Genomic DNA, 25,385 nt, shown 5'->3' with positions numbered 1-25,385 from the left:
TTTTCAAGGGTTTCCCAGGACTAAAATTTGAAAAAGCCAAATTCAAGCACTTCAAGCACCTTGTATGAACCCTGGTCTTCAGTGCCTAAATATTTAATAAGTGTTATTAGAAGAAATGGTGATGTTTCACAGTGGTAAACACTCGACTGTCCCAACTGTTTTAGTGTGTTGCAATCATCTGATTTGAAATTACTGTACATTCAAAAGGTAAAACATCATATAATGTGCAGTTGTAGTGCTTTCAATATAGCGAAGGGTGAATATAATTTACAGTTAACCTTTTTGTTTTTATTGTCATTTTGCATACTGTCCCAACTTTTTTGGAATTGGGGTTGTAGGTTGATGTATGACAGTGTAATGCTGTGAATTATCATGAACTAGTTGAAAACAGTGAGTAGCTTTAAATTCACTTAAACAACATATTTACTTAGAATATAACAGAATAAATAATAAAACAATCACTGCAATTTAGTAAAGTTAATATGTCCTTAAAGTCGCCATTAAACGAGTTTATTACTGTATTGTGATGTATTTCTGAGTGAAATGGCTTATTAAATGAAGAAAATATAGGGCGGGACTTTGTTTACATTATGCATATGTTGTGCAAACACAGATGAATGTGAAACAAGTGAGTAGAAGCTAATATGTCCACATTTTGAATCGCAATACACTAAACATAAAGAATAAAGAACACTTACTTGAGCGGTATATCCAAGAAACCTCATACTCTGTCAGTGTGTCTTATTTAGAAGTCATCATTCCTATGCCCTATTCCATACGAAGACAATTACCCTCCACTGTGAGAGCTTCAGGAGGCTGAAAGGTGATAATGGTAAGTCAAAACTAATTTTAAATGATTCTTATCAGAAAATCTGTTTGGAATTGACAGCAAATGGATTGTGCATGGATTGTGCTCTTCCAAAGTACCCTGCGAAGTTATGATCAGTGCCAATTAGAACACAGCCAGACACGCTAGGGGAGGGAGTGTTCTCCTTCTAGAAAGCATTTGATTGGACAAAGTTTCTCAGGCGCTTTGTGTCATCATGACTGTGTCTCGGTCTGTCGAGCCGCAAGAGAGAGACTGCTGATTTTAAATGCTTATATCTTCTGAAAATGAAATCTGTCAGCATTTGGAAGTACACTAGCACATTGATGACCTTAAAGGGAATACATATAGACTAAAAGAAGCAACATTTTTCATTTTGATTTCACAGGGACTTTAAGACGCACAATGCAACAATGTAATGCATTTATCAATATGCTGTTGCAACCACAGTGCAGTGCAGAGATTCCTAGTGCATTAAAGTCCTGCTTATCAAACAACATCCATCATACTGTCCTGTGAGTACTGGATATTGCTTGTATTTCCTCAGGCTTGGAGATGAAACAGATGGAGATGTATGAGGTTTGTATAGAAGCTTTCCCATGATGCTCTAGCACAAGAAGCAAATGCTCATCTTGTGGTCAGTGTTGACCTTCTCCAGAGAATAATACAATACATAATTTAAAACAAAAACAACAGGTTGAAACACATTGACTAGCAGTCACGGTTCACTGACATTAAATGTGAAGTGTGTAATTTCTGAGCCTCCAGCGGCACCAAATGTGATTGCAAAAATAATCACTGTTTATTTTAAGTTTTCTGAACAATTCCACCCTTTACCATTGGATAACTGATGCCATTGATTGTTGCTGTGTCGGGTTGGTTGGTATGCTCAAACAAACAGAGCAATGTTTTGATAGCACCACAGAGCCACTGTGTTTAAACTTTTCAGGGAAATCTACCCCCCAAATGAATTATTTAAAGTCGTCTCTGCATATTAAGCTGGGATACAAATATTTTAAAGGAATAGTTCACCCAAAAATGAAAATTCTCTCATCATTTACTCACCCTTATGCCATCCGAGATGTGTATGACTTTCTTTCTTCTGCAGAACACAAGTTAAGATTTTTAGAAGAATATCTCAGCTCTGTTGATCCTTACAATGCAACTGAATGGTGACCAAAACTTTGAAGCTTCAAAAAGCACATAAAGACAGTATAAAATGTATCCATACGACTTCAGTGGTTTAATCCATGTCTTCTGAAGCGATCCAATTGGTTTTGGATGAGAACAAACCAAAATATAACTCCTTTTTCAATGTACATCTTGCCATTGCAGTCTCTACACATGATCATGATTTCAAGCTCGATTACATTTCCTAGTACTTGACACATGCTCAGAGTGCTAGATGTGTAATCAAGTATGAAATCATAATCGTCAAGGAGACTGCTGTCAAGATTTATATTGAAAAAAGAAGTTATATTTAGGTCTGTTCTCATCCAAAATTGAAATTAGATCGCTTCAAAAAACATGGATTAAACCACTGGAGGAATGGATTACATTCATGCTGCCTTTATGTGCTTTTTGGAGCTTCATAGTTTTGGTTCACTTGCATTGAATGGACCTTCTGAGCTGAAATAATCTTTTAAAAATCTTTGTTTGTATTCAGCAGAAGAAAGTAAGTCATATCTGGGATGGCATGAGGGTGAGTAATCGAAAGAATTTTCATTTTTGGGTGAACTATTCCTTTAACGGCAAAAAAAGAAAAAAAAATTACACACTTTAAAGCAGTTTACACAGAATGCTTGCTTGAAACACTGTGGACACTGAATATTGGGAGATACCTAACCTCAAAAGATATGGCTTCATCTTGGTCTAGATCTGCTTCCTGTATTGTATGGTCTGCTATGCTCTGCAGCTGCTCTTCTGTCACCTGCATCTCCAGCATGGCTCAGAGAACCTGTAAATCAGTCTTAGTTGTCAGTCAGTTTTCACATTAGTACAAATGATGTAGTGAGATCCAGCCACACTGCACTCATTATTAAACTATCTTTGGATCTTTTTTTCTTTTGGATGCAGTGAAGCCAAACTAATAAGACAATGCACTAATGAAATAATAACACAATGCACTAAATCAGGGGTTCCCAAACTTTTTTGTCGGCTGAACCCCTATGATCTACAGTATATTTATATTGCGTGCATGTTCACTTGTGAAATATTGGTAAAAGTTATTTTTCTTATTGCATTTTAGTAAACCTTTTTATTTTTTTATTCTATATTCATATTTAATATTCAAAATTAGCCTTTCTTTCACAATCTCACAAATCCCCTGCAGTTCCCTCACTTACCCCTACTCGAACCCTGTTTGGGAAACAATGCACAAAATGAAACAATATAAACTTAACGTGTAAACATGAAAAACATTCTACAGACTACTGACCTTTAGAAGCTCATCTCTGGAAATCTTGCCGTCCTGGTCATACAATTGAAACGCAACTACAGGAATGAATCAGAGAATAATGACTCTCCTGACATATCCAAGATAATACAAAAAATTATTTGGTTTCATGCATCAATCTGTCTGCAGACTCTTTCTTCTCACATAAAACTATTTCCACTCAAATCAATATTTCACAACCATTTATTCATTCATTTGGTAAGTAGCAGTGTATTAAGCAGGATAGTGTATTGTGAGTCAGTCATTATTGCAAAACAAACCCTCACTGGATTGAAGCTGACAGTACATTATACCTAATGTAGCATCATCCATTCTTTTATTTAGTGTATGGTGTAATATCCCTCGTCTGGTTTAAATAGCAATTCTACAAACATACATTTGAGTTTGCTGCTCCTGCTATTGATGGATTCTGGAGAATTGGGCTCTTTGAATCTGTTCTTGTCAACAGGACGGAAATGGGCCAGGATCCTCACAAAAGTGTGGAAATCCACTGTGCCCTTTGTAAGACTGAAACAGTACTATTACTTTTGGTAAATGAAATAGAACTTTATTAAAATAGACCGATCTTCCTTGATATTCAGTCTTCCTCTACTGCAAAATGCTTAGTAGCTCATACCAATACTCACATAACCTGGGGAAAAGAAGGCACCTATTATTCTGTATCATATGGGGTTCATTACCAACTCCTTCATGGCTCCGAAATCTTGGGGACTTTGTGGGAAAGAGACAGATCAAGAAACAATGTGGCCAGGGCAATAAATTGCAATGTCTGTACTGTGAGACGCCTAAGACAGCGCTACAGGGAGACAGGAAGGACAGCTGATCGTCCTCACAGTGGCAGACCATGTGTAACAACACCTGCACAGGATCAGTACATCCGAATATCACACCTGCGGGACAGGTACAGGATGGCAACAACAACTGCCCGAGTTACACCAGGAATGCACAATCCCTCCATCAGTGCTCAGACTGTCTACAATAGGCTGAGAGAGGCTGGACTGAGGGCTTGTAGGCCTGTTGTAAGGCAGGTCCTTACCAGACATCACCGGCAACAACGTCGCCTATGGGCACAAACACACCTTCACTGGCAAAAAGTGCTCTTCACCAGGGGTGATGGTTGAACTCGCGTTTATCGTCGAAGGACTGAGCGTTACACCGAGGTCTGTACTCTGGAGCGGGATCGATTTGGAGGTGGATGGTCAGTCATGGTCTGGGGCGGTGTGTCACCGCATCATCGGACTGAGCTTGTTGTCATTGCAGGCAATCTCAACGCTGTGCGTTACAGGGAAGACATCCTCCTCTCTCATGTGGTATCCTTCCTGCAGGCTCATCCTGACATGACCCTCCAGCATGACAATGCCACCAGCCATACTGCTCGTTCTGTGTGTGATTTCCTGCAAGACAGGCATGTCAGTGTTCTGCCATGGCCAGCGAAGAGCCTGGATCTCAATCCCATTGAGCAAAAATATTTGAATAAACCATTTTAATGTGAATAACTATCTTAGGATTTATAAAAACAATATTAGCATGCAGTTTTGCAGCTCTAGTTTGAAGTAATTAAACAGCACCTGCAACTCAGTCTAGAACAGTGTCCCTGAAATGCAGTAACCTGAACAGCCTGCCACCTGTACTTAAGCCTAAACTTTGATTATTTCATCAAAACTACCTTAAATCTAAAAGTAACCAATTTTGCGTCCCACTGACTTTACATTTGCCAATATGCATCTTAAGTAAATTTAAAACCAAAGTTAAATTTAAAGTTAAATGGCCTTTGTGTACATGCAAGTTTAAAAAATGTAATTATACAGGTGCATCTCAATAAATTAGAATGTCGTGGAAAAGTTCATTTATTTCAGTAATTCAACTCAAATTGTGAAATTCGTGTATTAAATAAATTCAATGCACACAGACTGAAGTAGTTTAAGTCTTTGGTTCTTTTAATTGTGATGATTTTGGCTCACATTTAACAAAAACCCACCAATTCACTATCTCAAAAAATTAGAATATGGTGACATGCCAATCAGCTAATCAACTCAAAACACCTGCAAAGGTTTCCTGAGCCTTCAAAATGGTCTCTCAGTTTGGTTCACTAGGCTACACAATCATGGGGAAGACTGCTGATCTGGCAGTTGTCCAGAAGACAATCATTGACACCCTTCACAAGGAGGGTAAGCCACAAACATTCATTGCCAAAGAAGCTGGCTGTTCACAGAGTGCTGTATCCAAGCATGTTTACAGAAAGTTGAGTGGAAGGAAAAAGTGTGGAAGAAAAAGATGCACAACCAACCGAGAGAACCGCAGCCTTATGAGGATTGTCAAGCAAAATCGATTCAAGAATTTGGGTGAACTTCACAAGGAATGGACTGAGGCTGGGGTCAAGGCATCAAGAGCCACCACACACAGACGTGTCAAGGAATTTGGCTACAGTTGTCGTATTCCTCTTGTTATGCCACTCCTGGCGTCTTACCTGGGCTAAGGAGAAGAAGAACTGGACTGTTGCCCAGTGGTCCAAAGTCCTCTTTTCAGATGAGAGCAAGTTTTGTATTTCATTTGGAAACCAAGGTCCTAGAGTCTGGAGGAAGGGTGGAGAAGCTCATAGCCCAAGTTGCTTGAAGTCCAGTGTTAGGTTTCCACAGTCTGTGATGATTTGGGGTTCAGTGTCATCTGCTGGTGTTGGTCCATTGTGTTTTTTGAAAACCAAAGTCACTGCACCCTTTACCAAGAAATTTTGGAGCACTTCATGCTTCCTTCTGCTGACCAGCTTTTTAAAGATGCTGATTTCATTTTCCAGCAGGATTTGGCACCTGCCCACACTGCCAAAAGCACCAAAAGTTGGTTAAATGACCATGGTGTTGGTGTGCTTGACTGGCCAGCAAACTCACCAGACCTGAACCCCATAGAGAATCTATGGGGTATTGTCAAGAGGAAAATGAGAAACAAGAGACCAAAAAATGCAGATGAGCTGAAGGCCACTGTCAAAGAAACCTGGGCTTCCATACCACCTCAGCAGTGCCACAAACTGATCACCTCCATGCCACGTCGAATTGAGGCAGTAATTAAAGCAAAAGGAGCCCCCACCAAGTATTGAGTACATATACAGTAAATGAACATACTTTCCAGAAGGCCAACAATTCACTAAAAATGTTTTTTTTATTGGTCTTATGATGTATTCTAATTTTTTGAGATAGTGAATTGGTGGGTTTTTGTTAAATGTGAGCAAAAATCATCACAATTAAAAGAACCAAAGACTTAAACTACTTCAGTCTGTGTGCACTGAATTTATTTAATACACGAGTTTCACAATTTGAGTTGAATTACTGAAATAAATGAACTTTTCCACGACATTCTAATTTATTGAGATGCACCTGTATATATATATATATATATATGCAAAGCTGAAAAAACAACATTTTATCATGTCCCTCCCCTCTGGGACTACACTTTAATTGAAAAGTAAACATTAAGGTACTCCAAAAATGTATCTCTCTTTTTTGGCATTATTTTGCAGATCCATTGTTTGTATTATGCTTAAAACACAAGAAATAAAAATTACATTTTAGTTGTGTACCATAATATTGACTCAACCCTGTTACCTGAAAACATTCACCCCTATAAAATATTTGGAATTTTCCACAAATCACATGTTCAGCAGGAAGTGGCATTGTCTTAATTTCCTGAATGCCATGGGAAGGCAAAACATAAGTTCTTTCTTCTGTTTTTCTGTATTTTCAGTTATATTGTGATTTTACAGAGGAGGTACACGTCAAATGTCAACACTGTTACCAAAATTATAAATGAAAGTCACTTATTAATTACAAATAAATCAATAAAAATTGTGAATCTGTAGAATGTCCTCAATGTCCACATTAGCTAGCCATATTTTTTTTTGGGGGGGGGGGGGATTTATTGTTTGAGCCCAAGAAGATGGAAAGTGTGAAAAAGAGGGGCAAATTCAGAGAACACAAACACAGTCAATTGAGAGAACCGAGACCAAGGCTTACTCTATGTTTAACTCTGTTACCCAATATTCAGTCCTGTTATGTTGTATTCAACCCTGTTATTTCATTGTTTTATCACAAAATGGAAAATAGAATTGCACTTGTGGGCTCTGTTAAAAGGAAAAAACTGACTTTGTTATTGAAGTGAAATACAATTACATTATTTTGACATTTTTCCTTTCCATAAATTAACAAAGCTTTAGGGGACAAAAGAATCCAAATGATAGAGTTTATGACGCAATGAGTGTTTCAAACACTGGATGGCGCCAAAGTCTTTCCGACATCAGCCATCCACTGGCCCACTGTCTCTGCTGTTGTCTATTTGTTACTGTAAAAATCGCAATGTTGGAGAAGGATATTGTTGTCATTGTTGCTAAGAGTTAAAGTGACTAGTTTCATTCGCAGTAATCAACATCACACCTATAAATCCATAAGACTTCAGTTTACTAACATAAATAAGCAAAGACTTGTTATGTGTGACTGCTGGTCTCTAAGCTTGGCTGTTCAAGCTTCTGAGCTGTTCAGGTTGTAGTCCAAAAACCTGAAAGACTATTAATTTTCAAGCCATGGGTTCCCTCATAAATGTCCTATGAGTTTTCATAATGGCAGTTTTAGATTTATGAGTGAAATAAGGCCTGTGGTTAATATTACTTGAAGAAACTTTGTCGTTTTGTTCTAGAACATAAATTGCACACAGTTATAGAGCAAACGTTAATTTCGAAGCTACAAACTGCTTTTTTTAATGCATGCTGCTATCACAATGCTAATTAGGGACTACAACAACCACCAGCAGTTGAGCTACGTGCTTGACGAAATGAACGACTTTTGTAGTCCTTTTTTAGCGACGGGTTAACAATATGCATTTTCTAAAGAAACCCGGATTTAAAATCCATGATTGAGGTATGACGGAGTGTTATAAACAAAACGTGAAAGTCTCTTCAAGTAATTTTCACCTCAGATATTTTTTTAATCCTAATTCAAAAATACATTTTCTAAAATCGCATAGAAAATTCATTAGAGAGCCCATGGCGAAGCTGCGTTCCATTCAACTCGGAAAGTCGGATATTCAAACTTCCTACAATGAAAAGTGCAATGGAACGCCACTTAAAGTAGGAATTCCAACTTGGAAATGTTTCAACTCCGATTTCGCCGAGATGCATGTGCATGACGTCACACAAACATGTCAACACACAGGGAAATATACAAATTAAGGGATAAACATTAACATGTATTACGTAATATCGATGCTAAATGAGTCAAAGTTCCTACATTACATGCTATTAAAGCTTGTTTAACAAACACCTGCAGTTTATCAGTTGGGTTGCTAGGAGACATCTCTGGTTAAAGACAAACACCTGTTAAGCTAACAGGAGTGTTGCAGTTTTGTTTCCTTACACGTATCGGAGATAGAAAGTAGGAATATCCCACATCCGACTTGAATGGAACGCAGCTTTATTATTATTATTATTATTACTATTATCATTAGTATTAGCCTTCCGGGTTTGCCTACAAACTGACGTCACTGAATTTGTGAGCTCAAAGTGAGAAATGTAGCTATAAAACTGATCCAAAACATGTCAGGCATGACCAAGATTACAAAAGTCTAAGGTAAACTTTTAACGGAAATATGACCAATCTGTCGTGTTTAGCAGAAAAGTGCTAAAAAAAAAAATAAAAAAATAAACCCTCCTATATCAACATACAAATGCATACACAAGAAATGGCATTTGTGGACAAGCAGTTTGTGTGGAGACAATGCTACCTTGTTGTTTCAGTATAAAGACACTCACCTCAAACTGACAAAAAGACTAAATGTAGAATTTGGCAAATTAAAAAAAAAAAAAAAAAATGTAAATAAAATAAAAATACAGTTTAGGACATTTGAAGACTTTTTATACCAGTGATCACAATTACAGCATACAATTAACATCAGGTGAGTCAGGGTGCCTTGTGTGTAGAAAAGATCATATTCACCATGTAACAAGAAGTCTTGAAAAAAAGGCATAGAATTCTTCAAGACAGTAGAAGAATAAACAAACACACAAACAGAAATTCATCTACCGTTTCTGGCAATCATGTACAAAATCATGGCATCAAAAGCAAATCCCAGTGGAAAGTTGCACTAACAGTTTTGAAGCCCAGTATTTACACTACTCGGCAGCAAAAATGTGAGAAAGACCACACGTTCCTTTTGGTATGCTTACCAGTGCATGCTTGCAAGGCCTATTTTCACTAGGAATTTGTTCTAATAATGAGTTTTGACATGTACTGCTGTTTTTAACTAAACAAGGCTTGTTGTGAGTTCTTGAAGGAATTAATTTAACTCTGTAGATGCTATGACTGCATTGTTCACTTGCTATGTAGTCTTTTGCTTTTTAATAAAACTTAATCCATAAGGGAATTTGTGACAATGCAAATATGTGAACCTGATTAGTTTTATACACATTTATCTATTCACACATTAGAGAAACGCTTTGTGATCTGGAATTTTATGCTGTGGGTAATTGTAAACAAATCCACAGGTGCAACTGACACAGACCGACAATTACTATTACTCATTTTGCATCTAGTTGGATCAAGAGTAGATCAAATTACTACTGGGGGAATCTTATGTTAATAAGTAATTGCAAGGACACATGTTTGGGATAGTCAACATATCTATCAAATGCAAACTGACCAGTTTGTGTTTTGGATATTACGCTGCATGGAGATGTGGGGACTTTCATGTTGTATTTTGCATACTTTCATAGCAAGGATACATGAACACGAGCAGGACGTCAAGAGCTGTGAACTTAACAAAACTAAACAGAGACCTACAGCTATGAAACAATCTTCTGGCCAAACCTGTTTTGACCTACAGTGGCCCCAAAAAGTATCTGGACATTTTTGGACATTTAAGTCACATTTTCATTGCACTAGAAACAAAATATCAAACCAAATGGCATCTGCAAACAAATGATGCTTCAGCTCAGAACTAACTTTCCTGTTCTGAGCCAGTTTTGCAATTACTTTTAATGAACTAGTAGTCCAACAGTAATTCTTAATGGATGCATGTAGTCAGTTCCCCTCAGGTTGGGGGTTCAAGCCCCAGCACCGCCACTGCTGGGCCCTTGAGCAAGACCCTTGACCCTATCTGCTCCAGGGGCGCATGGCTGACCCTGCACTCTGATCCCAGCTTAGCTGGGATATGTGGAAAAAAAAGAATTTCACTGTATATATGCAAATGTATAATGTGTGACAGAATAAAGGCTTCTTCTTCTTCTTCTTGTGAATTGTTTGCTTGAAATGTGTGTTTGTGCAATATGTCTTTAAAAATGCCTCTTTAGGTGCTTAGTTGATATTGTTATATAATTTTGTTATATAATCCAAAGACATGTATAACTGTGGCTTAAAAGTGTGGTCTCCAAATAATATCTGAAGCCAGTGCATGTATACATATTGTCAATTGTGCATCATATTTTGAAAAGTTAACAAGAGTTAAAATTACAAAAGAATCTTGAAGTATTTTTAAAAGGTAACTTGGTTGATAATTTACCGAAACAAATCCCCTGCATATACATACAAATTTGGAAAATTAAAGGTTGATTGACTGCCAAGTGGAATGTTTGTACATGCAGCTGCACATTTAGCCTTCTAGTGTAATTAATAGAATATTCACTATAGTATATTGCTATTCTTCTGTAATGTACTTAAGTCTTGTGCAATTCTGAATCTTTTTGCCTGTCTACCTCTTCCAAGAAGTTTCATTCTTATGTGGATGTAAACAAATGAAAACATGACAACACTTAAATAGGACAGTGCATTCGGAAGGTCTGCTTCTCTCCACGACTGTTTATTACAGATATTAATCTGAAAGCAAAATAACATTTTAAAGTCTCATCCTTAGTTTAAATTAATACTGATGCTCTGAGGGCGTGCAGCCTCAGCTACTTTAGTCAAACAAAATCACTGTCTGTAATATGCACTGTTTGTGAAACATTTTGTTTTGCTTTTCATTATAGCAACAATCAGGAATGTCCCAAGAAGACTGTTTATTCAGCGGGTGCATTGGCGGAAACAGGTGAGCTGACTAAGTGCTAAAAATTCTTGTGGAGTTTAACTGCTAAAGCAATATTTGAGCAATAAGCAGACACTTTGGCTCACATAATTAATCATGGCTGATTTGCGAATAGCACATATCTGCAATGGCATCATTACTATGCTAAGCTATGTAAGGAGCCCATGACTCTAAAGGTAAACACAGTGTAAGTCAGTACATACATTTCCTTAACTGTTATGCCTGGCACTGATTTAGCCAGATATGTGTGAGTCATAATAGTTAAAAGGGCATAATAAAAATCACTTCTTTGTATGACTCTGAATTTTAGTAATTTTCCTATGCAAACACCAGTCCTTACAATGGCTCAAAGAAATTACTACAATGGTCTTGCTGACCTTAGTCCTGCTACGGTGACACTTGCTAACCATGCAATTAAAACCCTAATTCTACTTTTACAAAGAATCTGGCCATGTTTGGAATTAGGAGAAAGCCGCTGACAGTTGACCTGATCAATAACCTGCTGTTCTTCCATGGAGTTTATTTCCTGTAATCCACACCTCTTACTGTTTTTACCACTAGCTTGAAAATGAAACTAGTTAGGATGATTAATAGACACTAAACATGGCGTCCTGTGTTCACACCACAAAGGACATTATCGTAATATAATACATATTATGCCAGTAAATACAGAAACAGGAGAGTAAGAAAATACCTGCCTCTCATCAAACACCTACATCCCATTATTCCTATTTTAGTCAAGTCAATTATCAGTACTGTCACACAGGTGACAAGAATGCCCCTATGACATGGTTAAAATGGTGAAAGTGAAAGCATACTAGATGTAGGCACTAGGCCAACAGGGAAAGGACATATTTCCTGTCTGTTTGGACTCTGACCATTTTCACTCCATTTTTATGCTGTCAAATGCATACACTTTGTCCTCGGTGTGTTGGAATGCAGAAATTATGTTAAATTATGTCTGAGCAACTGTTTTTGTTTTCTTGGGATATTCCAGGCTCTGACAAAAGCAAGGGTAACATTGTCACAACCTTTGTATATGTTGGTACTTTTAGATCTAATTCAATGAATTCCACACTTGAGGGGAATTTGCGGTGTAGAATGTAACCTGCCGAGTCATAATGACAAATAACATAGATATCAGGGTATCACCTGGGTATTTTGCTAATGTCCTGAGAGTCAGTGTCACTTTAAGTCTATAGTCATGGTAAGTATTGCAGACTCAAATGGAGGCAAAAGACGCAATGCTATTAGAAATAGCAATGAAATTACGAGATTATTGTAAATGACTAAATTCAGGTATGAAACTCTGAATGGTGGAAGCATAGTTTCCTTGAATTTGTTAGCAGTCAGCTCGCTCACATATGACATGTCAAGCCAGTCGGCTCATATAGTGTTAGCTGATCGGTCCTTTGATTTTTCAAGTCCAGGTACATATCACTAGTCAGGTCACTAGCCATTTAAGCCATTAGGCCAAGCAGGCCAAGTCACACCTATCTATCATACACTCGGTGCACATGGCTCTTCAGAGCAGCAGCAGTACACAAGTGTCAGCAGTAGATCTGCTTGGTTGGGTGGTTGTGTTTGTGTTTTGCTGTGTTGGGGCAATTGTACTTATGTCTAATTGTGCAGCAGCATGTCAGTGACCCCATTTACACCTAGTATTAAGATGCGTCTCGTGTGATCTGATCACATATAATCAGGCAAGACACATCGCTGTGATTTCATGACGACATACATCAGTCACTATGTCAGTGTGTTACTGCATGATATTAAAGCCCAACAAAGTCAGAAAATATAAAGAAAGTGCAAAAATAAAAAGCAGCCTGCTATTTCTCCCAGATGCAGCTGAAATTTAATCAAAGCACAAACGCAACATTTCGAGCAAAATTATCAGTTGTTTTAGTGGAGTACCTGAGCTTCAGATATCTATGCTTGTCATCTGTGTCCCTGCATGTTGATATCAGACACACTGAAGAAGATCTGTGATGTTCTGGTGCTTGTGTATGTCTCCGCTTTTTCAAATTTTCAGCACATCTGTTGATTGACAGGTGAGGGGTAGTGCTTTACTGATTAGAGTTTACACCTCAAATGTGATGTGTTTACATGCTTTTTTGACCACCTTCGTCTGTGTTTTTTGCTATCCGATCACAAAAAGTTTTAGACCCCGTTTAGACCTGTATTTAGTGCTGACAACTTGTGATCGGATCACCCGAAACGTAATACCATCTTAATGCCAGGTGTAAACGGGGTCAAACATGCTTGATGCATCATGTCTTGTATTTGTCTAATTGTGCAGCAGCAGTCCACATGCTTAACTAAGTATGTCTGTGTATGTTCTAGCAGTAGCAAGTCTCCATGCTTGCTCTACAGCAGCAGTAGCATTGCAGATTTAGTCTGCCAAGACCAATATCCTATCAATATGTCATACCTATTTTAACATGCTATTTCTTTCAGAGAGTCATCAGGACTGAACTGTAAATAACTTAGTCATCAAGGTGTGATATTTATCCATGCACATCACTAACTGTTTGCACCTTTTGTACATTTGCAATTTTACACACATTTCTACAGCAGTTTATGTTACTACCAACTTGCAGACAGGACAGATGTTTCAACCTGTGAAATAATTTTTATTTTTGAAATGTGAATAGGGTCAGTTGGCCTTGATAGAACTAGGAGGATTCTTTGTTTTGTAGGCTCTACTATTCTTTACAGTGATAGAGTGATGTAGGCAGTGAGAGGACAGTCCACTGAGATTGTGCAGAGAGGTAATACAGAGCATTCTGGGCCACTGGAGGCTGGTGGAGGCATGATTAGAAATGACAGACCCAACTAGCAGAAAGGGCACGAAGACTGGCCCAAAACCCTTCCTTTTTTTTCCTTTGGACTTTTGCCAGGATCTCTTTCAATTCACTGTACTGCCTGACTATTTGGAACTTCTAATTCTGTTTCTTTGTAAAATAAATAAATGATACACTTCTACATGTCACGTGGTGCATAGGCAGTGAAATTCTTTTCCTGCAAGTCAGCTCCAGTATAAGTAAATTGTGCATTTTAAAAAAGTAATAACATAATTGAAACAACAACAAAAAAAGAGTAAGCTTAAAGAAAAATGATACAATTTTAATAATATTTATAAATGGGAAAGATCTAAGAAATAAGACTGTATATACAAATATTTATGTCCATATACTTAAAAGAATATACAATAAAGTTGAATAGTGCCAGTGAGCAATGGGAAAAAATTCATAGTTGTGTAGAGTTGGTTATAACACTTTGTTAGGAAAATAGTTAGAATTATGTGTTGGTATGTTAAGTGTAAAGTTCTCAATAAGGTACCCAGTCCTTCCAACGCTCCATGGTATTGGTATATGGTTTAAAATGGCAATTAGAATAGTCGAGGTTTGTATGGTGGCAAGAAGCAGCATAGGCAGATGCTTAGCTTAGGCACAGACTGACTGCTGAGTTTGCATCCTCTGAGAAATCCTGAACTTTCTTTTGTTTATGAGTGACATTATTTGGGAATGGCAACATATGAAATATGACACCATAAGGTATTCCAACGAGCCAAAGTAATATATGCATAATAACTTTTACATGCATTTTAGTGAATTCAGCCCCAGATCTTAATAGTTGAGCTACCACTCAACTTTCGAGTAGCCCAAACCAAAAACAAATATCCAGCGTAGTTTTTCTGACCTACACTGTAAAAATGAAATGGCGGAAACCTTTGGAGAAGTTGAACCCTGTCATAAAAGGCAGTTATTTTAATAACTTACAAGATTCCTGCAAGAACTCTAAGGACTGTCAATGGTTCCTCCATACCTGATATTTTGTGACACTTTAAATATATATTGAAGTTCCTTGTCTACACAACTAAGGGTTCTCCAAATGGGGTTCTGCAAAGGTAGCAATCTGAAGAACCTCAAGCTTGAGGAACCTCAAGTAGCCTAGTTTTTCATTTTCACAGTGAATGACCTAAGTACAGGCTACAGATAATAAACTATAGACTAAAGCAACAGCAAGTGAAAATATGAAACTAGTAAGACAGAATAGATTTTTTTTGTAGTGTGGAGTTGCTAAAAGCACAACAGTAAAAATTGTTCTACAATGCAATTAGAAAAAGGTTGAAATGAAGCACAGTGCAAGAAAGGCCAAACAATATTCTTGACACATGGTGGTGTGAAGGAAGTGCCTTGGAACAATGGAAAACAACCAGCATTTAATTACCACATGCCTATAAGAAAGACTTACATCTCATTAGTGCAGAACAGGTCGACAGGAGTCTCCTGAGCTGGCAGCTGACGGCACTTACCAGAGGTTCTAATTGCTGAAATTACTGAAGGAAGAAGTCTTGTGCACCCTGCCTCCTGCCTCCCGCCTCCCTGTTAATGTGACTCTGTAGTGCTAAGTTGGTTGGGCTGCCGGTGACTGTATGACTATGACCAATGTCAAAACTGAGCAAGGACTGTCTGTCTTTAAAAGGAAACAAAGATGTTTATGTATTCATTCTGATATTGGATATTTTTTTTAGACATCACATGACAATACCATTGTTAAAGACTGAAAAAGCTGAATAAGCAGAGCCCTGGTGTGTCCTTCTGAAAGATTTGGAAAATGTGATGAATGTATACAGATGATTCACATTTAGACAGATGTCGGAACTAGGGATGTTCGATACCATTTTTTTGAGAACGAGTACGAGTATCGATACTTTGGTACTCGCCGATACCGAGTCTGATACCTGTTGTGTTTTTTTTTTATTTATTTTTTTTTTACTCCATATCAACAGTTTATTTCAATTTTATCATCAAAATGGTGTTTAAATAAATGAATTCATTAAAACTTTAATCAAATTAAAATATAACAATTAATTCTCAACATAATATTTTTTATCAAATGAAGTGCTTATATACAGAACCTCACTGCACAATCAAAAATGCAGCATTGGAGTTATATTTAGTCAAATAAAGTGCTGCATAACAGAGCATCACAGATGTTAGATACTACTTAAGTATAATACAATTACTACTGATTTATTATTATTATTAGTAGTAGTAGTAGTAGTTGTATTTCAGTGAATATTACATAACTTTACAGTTGTGAGATATATTTCTGTCATACTTTTTTCCTATAAATGCAGCTTTTATTTTGACAGAGCTTTTATTTTGAAGTGTTTCTGTGTTGTTTTGACCAAGGAGTACTGATGCTATGATGGCAGCTTCCTACTCTGGAAAAGCCGGTCGCTACATGCCTCAAAGTGGGTATTAAAACGCAAAAGGCTGCTATTTAATTATGTATGTATGTATGTACTCTATATGCTCCGCGCTACAGTGTGAATTTGCACTCTTTTTATTGTCATCTGCTACAAACAGAGCGCACGATGCTCATGACAGTGCTTTTCCCTCTATGAGCCTTCGAGGAGCCTTAAAAGGAATGAGCAGCCGGTGTCTGATGAATTGTGTCCGCCCGTAAAATGGAGTCCGCATCTGACGTCATAGCGATTCCTAGCGATTCCATTGGCTCATAGGACTTTTAATGAGTACTATATTCACTGCCTGAGTAAAAATCCTACAAAATCCTTTTATGATGTATGCCAATATAACTTTGTAAATACAACATTTAATGACTTCTAAAAAAACGTATTACACATAATAGTATATGACCACAGCTATAGATCGTGAAATTAAACATTTCTTGTTTTGTGTGTTTTTCAGTTAGCTCCCATTTGGCAAGCCATCTGCTACAGAATTACTGAACCAAAATATTACAAAATATTTTACATATTTACACACCTTACAATCTTATATGACCACCAGCAATTATGATGGAAAAACCATTATATCCTGAGTGATTAATCCCTGGGGACACTTATTTCACCGGCAGACACAATTTATCATGACACCGGCGTCAGCACAACACTGTCTCCACACATTCACAAGTGCTCACATTTGAATTACATTCAAACTACTGTACTTATTTATCCCAAATTAAATCACAAATTTTGCAATTTAAAGTATTATTATTAAAACATTTGGTAAACTTTTTACTTTACAGAAGATGTCCTTTCTACCACATATGTATCTAAATATAATACAATTAACCAGACATCTTAAATATTCCCATAATGTCTTCAGCCTTTTTATTTGCCGTTGAGGATGGAAGGGGGACCTGTAGGGTAATGGGAATATGTTAGCGTGCAAAGCCCTTCTCCTCTGACCTGTGCATTCACAAAAATCATTGTGAGAAACAGGCAGGGATCAAAACATTTCCAATGATCAAACATTTGGGAAAATTGCTTATCAGATTTCCCTTCTTTTCACATGCATTTGTATTATATGTATTTGTATTTATATATTATTATTATACTATTGGATTTCTTAGAATTAGAATATGGTATAAATTAAGTATTTTTTATCGAAGAATAAACTACCTATGAATAATCCTTCAATGATCCCTTACACCCTAGTCACCATCTTTCAATCTCCACCTTAGATGTGTTTCAAAGCTGTCAAAACAAGAACATCCAGGCACAAAACCTTCCCCAGGGCTGTGACTTTTATAAACAATTAAACAACATCTGATTAAACACCACTTTGGGGTATTCCTGTTTTAAGTAATACACTTAATTGTATTATGTAGATTTTGTACAGTATATTTGGATGTAGAATACTGGTACGATATGTCGTATTAACTTCAAAACACATTTTACAATGGAAATCTTAGTAGAGACATTGATTTTTTTACAAATCTTTTTATTTTAATTTTAATGAGTAGACATTTTAATAGTTCTGTTAAGAGGTAACTGGGAAAAGTGCAGAAATGTCTGAGAAAATTATTATAGTTCCCTTTTTTGCCAACTAAGTTGTAAATCCATTCTGAAAAAAACAAAAAAAAAACAAAAAAAAAAACAAAACAACAACAACAACAACAAAAAAAACAGTTGCTGTTTGTTGGCTTTTGACGGAATATCCAAGTGTCCCTTTATTGTTATTCCATATAAAAAATAAAAAAATAAATGAAAACTTAGTAAATAAAAGTAATTGACTTTCCTGAGCTAATTAACTAAATGCATTTACAAAGAATGTTTTGTTGAAGTGATGCCAAAGCATGCCCCCGGATTTAAAATTACATAACATCCTTTTTACTTTCCTAATGAATTCTGACTGTACATACTCTCATTTGTCAAGATATGTCAGCATTTCATACCAGTCAAAAGTTTTGAAACACTTACTCTTTATTATAATTTGTTTCACATTTTAGAATAATAGTAAAGTCATCAAAACTATGGAATAACATTAATGGAACTATGGGAATTATGTTGTGACTAAACAAAATCCAAAATAAATCAAAACTGTGTTATATTTTAGCATCTTCAAGTAGTCACCCTTTGCCTAGAATTTGCAGACATGTACTCTTGACATTTTCTCAACCAACTTCTTGAGGTATCACCCTGGGATGTTTTTTAAACAGTATTGAAGGATTTCCCATCTATGTTGGGCACTTATTGGCTGCTTTTCTTTATTATTTGGTCCAAGTCATCAATTTCAAAAACTTTTTTTTTATTTTTATTAAATTTTAGTTTTATAATGAAATAAATTAATATGGTGGCACAATTATATTTTTGTCTACAAAACTAATTTCAAACATTTAAGCATACACCTTCAGATCAAAAGATTTTTAAGATCATGAGAAACATTTCAGTCAAGTGTTTCAAAACTTTTGACCGGCAGTGTAGGTGTGGTAAAGGAGGGTTAAAAAGAATTGGAGGATTATGTGGGCTTTTCACATAAATGGAGGGAAAGGTGACTTCTTTATAAGTGATGAGTCATTGCACAAGACTTTTCTGGGGTAACAAGAAGAGCTTTGACCAACAGGTGATGCATGTTTGAAAATCTTGCCATTAGCAAGCAGAGTATGGATGTTATATTGTGTCTGTTGGCTGCTGTCAGTAACCAGTAACAGTAACCGTTTAATTTGAATGGTTTTTAATGAGCTGTACAATGGGTTTGCTTGAACACTCAGCTAACGTGTCCTGTAGATGATATCCAGACAGGAAAACGTCTATGATTTATCATCTCAGTTTTGCTTTCAATTTAACACAATAAACATCATATGCTAGTCTTATAATCTAAACGTGTTCCAGCAGGAATAAGTGTGCAGTACATGTTAGGCTTGTTTTTGGTTTTGTTAAAGCAGCGTGTCTCTTGTCAAATAACTTTTATATCAAATAGTGTCACATCTCTCTGGCTGTCTATAAACTGCCAAGTTGTGTTATGGTGGTGGCGTTCTAGTCTGACCTCAAAAGATCTGACTCCAAATAACACATTCACAAGTGCTCACATTTGAATTACATACAAACCACTGTACATATTTATCCCATTAAATCGCAAATTTTGCAGTTAAATAATCATATTATTTAAGCTTATTATAAATATCATAATCATTCATTATTATACATTATTTTGTTAAGCATTATTATTAAAACATTTGGTAAGCTGTTTTCTTTACAGAAGATATCCTTTCTACCACATATGTATCTAAATATAATACAATTAACCGGACATCTTAAATATTCCCATAATGTCTTCAGCCTTTCTATTTGCCGTTGAGGATGGAAGGGGGACCTGTAGGGTAATGGGAATATGTTAGCGTGCAAAGCCCTTCTCCTCTGACCTGTGTATTCACAAAAATCATTGTGAGAAACAGGCAGGGATCAAAACATTTTCCAATGATCAAACATTTGGGAAAATTGCTTATCAGATTTCCTGTAGATTGATATCCAGACAGGAAAACGTCTATGATTTTGAACAGAGATAAATCTCAGTTTTGCTTTCAATTTAACACAATAAACAAAACATGCTAGTCTTATAAGTGTGCAGTACACGTTAGGCTTGTTTTTGGTTTTGTTAAAGCAGCGTGTCTCTTGTCTCTTATTAACTGTCAGAGACATTTACCTGAAACAGATTTCATCGATCTCCACAGCTATTTTCTGCGTATCTTTCAAAAAGGTACCAGTTTCACAATTGGTGGTGTTGGCAAGGAAATGTGTCTTACGCACTCAACATGTATGAGCTGGCGTCTCCTTTTATCATGTAGGCCATGGAACACCGAATTATTTAGTCCACTTTAACCAACACATGAGCCTGCTGATGTCTGTACGCAATATGAGACAAAACATATTGAGCACCTTCAGCCTTGCAATGGTGTGTTCTTTCATGTGTAATTGGCAGTTTTAGACTAAACAACTTATGAAGAGACTGTTAGTCAGTGTAGAAACAACACATTTCTGACATTTTCAAATTAATAACATTAGGACCTGGCCCAGCAAGGTGGTTACAACAAACCACTGGTTTGAATGGTTTTGATTAATGTGAATTCACTGTTTAATCAAATGCAAGAGGTCACTTCTTTCGTAACAGAAAAGTCATACAGATAAACGTCTTTCCTGGCATGCCTCTTTCAGCTACATTTCAAAATTAATGAATAGCATTCTTAAATTGTATCGCGTCACAGCCAATAATGCATAAGCCAATCAGTTCTCTGAATGTAGGATCACTGGTCCTGTGGAATTAGATTTTTTATGAAATGTTACAGAATTATCAGTTTACAAATCAGATTAATTTGGTCTTTTGATTTTCCTCATGTTCTCATATTTTCTAATCATAAGGAAAATTATGTTTGGAGTGGGAGTTTTGTGTTGCAAAGCACAGATATGGCCCGCCATAGTACATAGTTCACTGAAAGTCTAGATGCTTTGCTTTATGCACTCAAGCAAATTCTAAACATAATATGCCTACAGTGACATAAAACTGCTTTTACTGATTTCCATCAAGCCTTGGATTCAGTAAACCCTAAAATGAATTCTGAAAACTGCTTATTTAGTCATGCTTTATAGTATGAATAAACATCTGAGTTTGTGTGTCATGTCTGTGTTGTCAATACTTTTGTATTTTCACTTTCATTACTTCATGGCACTTTCATTCACAACATTACTGCAGTTAACCTAGGTCTATTTTTTTCATTTTTAGACTCGTTGACATATTAGGAGGATAAAGCCAAGAGGTGTCTCTTAGGTAGGGAATTATTAGCCAAAATCGCTTGAAATACTCCCCTCATATAATGCAGTACAGCAGGTTTAATATCTAACAGTGAAATCACAGTATAGTCATATTTATTCATAACTGAGTTCTAGAATTTTAGAAATTTGATATTTTAAAAGTCTAAAATGATAGTATAAAATATACAAGGAAATTCTACAAGGTGCAGGTGATATATAGATTACCACAAAAAAATATATACACACAAAAACAATTTTGATTGCACATTTCAATTTCTCAAAGCTGTTCAGATCTAATGTCACATATTTCTAGGAAAAGACAGTATTATCTAGATACAGTGCCCATGGCACAAACACTAATTCAATTTGTTTTAGGGTTATGGTTGGGTTAGGGTTAGAGTTAGGGTTAGGCTTACGCTGTAAAAAATTTGATGTAAAATCAACAGTAACTTACTGGCAACAAATAGCCAGCAAGCTGCTGTATTCTATACCATAGTAAAATTACTGTAAAACTATCTACAGTAGTTTACAGCATACTGTATAATGACTGAATGAACACTCTTCGATTCTTTGCCTGTCCAGACCTAGAGAACAAAATACAAAAATCAGTTCATATCATGTAGCTTCAGTCTTGTTTTTAAATCAACATGTCATTTACATAAGCTACATGGGAGAGAATACACTCTCAACAACCAAGGCTGTGCGTCATTCAGAAAGGACTGAGTTGGAAGTTACTTACATACATACTGAATAAAATTCAGAGCAAATCATTTACACATTATATTTGTGCATTACATAACTCTTTATTTTAGATGGACGGGTCAAATAAATGGGCCGGAATAACTCAGCAGCACATCAAAATAAGACAACAGGGTGTCCAACGAGTTGCACAGGTTCGACCAGTATAAAAACAAAATTTGTTCACAGACAAGGTAATTTGGTTACCTAGTACTTCAAAACTTGCAAGTGCTTACTCCAGTACTAAACAGGCTGTTATAACTAATGCAGTTTGAGAACGTAAACTTTATCGTTATAAAGCTACTTGTCAAAAATTACATGCAGATCTTCATTGTCAAATGATGAATGTTTGAAAAAATGATTCTAAACTGCTAATAGTTGTTTTGTGTGATTTTTGATGCTCTCCTGGTTTAGTTGAAAAGAGATCACTTTGCTTCTGCTCCTCTCAAGGCTGAAGTGACGAGGAGTCAAGTTCAGGCTCAACGTTCATAGATTAACAGGTGCATTACCATTCAGTTCTACATTTTATGCGATTGTATATGTCCAATGCAGAGAAGACATTTCCAGAGTTTCGTCTTTTTAATTATAGATCCCTGAATAATACCACAGATTTCCCCTCTAAATTGTGTATGTGTAGATTTGAGATTAGGCCAGTTCTCATGCAATTTAACAGTAAATTACTGTCATTATTTTCACTCTCATTTTATCCTAAAGAATACAGCTCAGTTTGACAGTAACTTAATGTAAACAGTTTCTACAGTAAGGCATGGTGGAAAATACAGCAATAATACTGTAAAAACAACAGAATTGACAGCAACATACTGTAAACAGTATCTACAGTAAGTTGCAGTTGGAAAAACGGTAATAATACTGTAAAAACAACAAAAAATATTTAAATATTTACAATGTAGGCTTAAGGCCCCAGTACATTTCTAGTAAAATCAAAGAAAGAATGGGTCATAACATAATTTAAAATAAAATCTGGCCAAAAGGAAGGTGTTTTCGAGTTTGTTGCAGTGGTTTGAAACAGCTTGCCACTGCAAACTTCCAGAAAAACGTTGTGCTGACTGGTCCAAGCCAATGGTGGGTGTGACCCGGTGGAAATGTTACATCTGTATGATCATTCGCGTAAAGTAATTTGTTTCAAAAACCTTGTAATGTGATTTTATTTTTTATTTCCTTAGATTAAGTCTACAAAAGTCTATAAATAAGTCTTTGAGTACATAAACTACAATTAGAGACAGTAATTGATGCATATTATGGGCACATATTAGCATTAGCACCATTGATGCAGAATGTAAACATGACAAATTTCACATTATCTACTGCATGTATTATTTTAAATCATTGAGTGGTTAAAACTGCTTCTTTTACTGATTTCATGTGGCTTCTTTTCATAGACTGAGGCAGGTAGTCATTAATAACACATTTTAATGTCACATTAGTTAATGTTACATATAGTCTGTTAAAGGAGAGTTTGCATCTTATATTTAAATACTCCTCTAAACGCCAGCCCCAGCGACGTGACAGGTGTCCAAATATTTGTAAACGGTATACGGTTACTCGTCTGCTTCAACCTTCTTTTTAGCTCCGAGCAAAGAACAAATAACTTCATCAGCAGCAGTGTTGGGGAGTAAGGGAATACATGTAATGGGATTACGTATTTAAAATACAAAATATAAGTAACTGTATTCCACTACAGTTACAATTTAAATCATTGGTAATTAGAATACAGTTACATTCAAAAAGTATTTTGATTACTGAAGAGATTACTTTTATTTTATTGTAATTTGTTTCATTTAATATTTAGTCCTTTCAGATGGAAAACATTTATACATATAAATTATGCGATCCAAAGTGCATTTGAACAGCGGTGAAACACTTTCTTATGATGTGTTACATTCATACGAGCAGACAGAGAAGTTTGAAGTAAATTTGGAGCAGAAGAAATAGAAATAAACCTTGTGTGAATTGTCAGCTTTATTCTAAGCTAAAATGCTATTTCTAGCCATTTAACATGCACGTGTTACCAGGCACGATCATGTTGTTTTATCAAGAAAATTCACTTTGGATCATAATTTCTTTTTTTGTAGTAAGACCTTTGATATTAGGGCAAAAGTCGTATTCTTGATAATAATTTTTGTATTGTTTTCCTGTAAAAATATCTAAAAATCATTAAAACAAGACAAATTTGATTGATCTTGTTTTAGAAACAACACTGCATGAGATATTTAGGTTTTTCAGAGGATGTATTTTTAACATGTGTATTTTGTCTTACTGTACTGGCAGAGATTTTATAGTCAAAACAAGTGAAAAAAATCTACCAGTGCTGAAGAAGTAATCCAAAGTATTTAGAATATGTTACTGACCTTGAGTAATCTAACAAAATACATTACAAATTACATTTTACAGCATGTATTCTGTAATCTGTAGTGGAATAAATTTCAAAAGTAACCCTTCCAACCCTGGCCATCAGTGTATTGAGCCTTTAGGCAAACAAACTACACAGATTTCAATCCTTTTCAAAGGCTTCATCTGTTGACAAGATACCTGACGACATTATGCTTAACCTTTATGTGCAAGGTTGTGCTTGCTTTTAATTGTTTAATAAAGGGATTACAGGAGACTGGGCTTGAAATGTTATTCTGTTCCTTGATTCTGTTCTGTTCCTAGCAAGGATCCCAGGAGGAATTTTAGGTAGTTAAAAAGTAGAAGAAACAACTCGGACATTACAAAAACAAGAGACAATGGAATAGTTTCCCTGTGTAGCAGCTCTCATTGAACATGCAAACAGACTGTAAATGCTGTATTATTGCAAGCGCTAGAGATTTTCTAAAAAGGGAAGTCTGTATTTGCCACTTATTCAGTTTCATTGGAAATGCCATTAACCCTCATGTTGTGTTCCGGTCATTTTGACCCAAAGAGGATTTTCTTTTGCCTGAAAATTCTTGTTAATCTTATCCTATTGGACTAAAATTTACTGACTTTGCTCACACAGGGTATCACAATTTTTTGAATTTGGTGGGGTTCACCTTGTTACACTTTTGGTGTTCCCTGTTAAAAATGGCCAGCCTATAAAAATTGCTTATAAATCTCTCATTATGCTATATTATCACCAAATATTGGATTAGATCTTTTTGCCAACTTGTTTTCTTTCGATTAGCACAGGTTTTGGATATTTTTTGGATTGATCGTAGGCCTCATTGACCTGAGCTTATGCACTTCTGTTTTTGAGTGAAAAAAAGTCA

The 25,385-nt window shown here is 36.1% G+C and overlaps 1 pseudogene; it reads right to left on the bottom strand.

Annotated features, from left to right (window-relative positions):
• Positions 1-1,433: 1,433 nt before the first annotated feature.
• LOC127429683 (calcineurin B homologous protein 1-like) lies at positions 1,434-5,006 on the bottom strand (annotated as a pseudogene).
• Positions 5,007-25,385: the final 20,379 nt, after the last annotated feature.

This window comes from Myxocyprinus asiaticus, chromosome 39 (assembly GCF_019703515.2).
Source record: "Myxocyprinus asiaticus isolate MX2 ecotype Aquarium Trade chromosome 39, UBuf_Myxa_2, whole genome shotgun sequence".
Taxonomy (NCBI): Eukaryota; Metazoa; Chordata; class Actinopteri; order Cypriniformes; family Catostomidae; genus Myxocyprinus; species Myxocyprinus asiaticus.
This window is presented reverse-complemented; position numbering and strand designations above follow the sequence as displayed.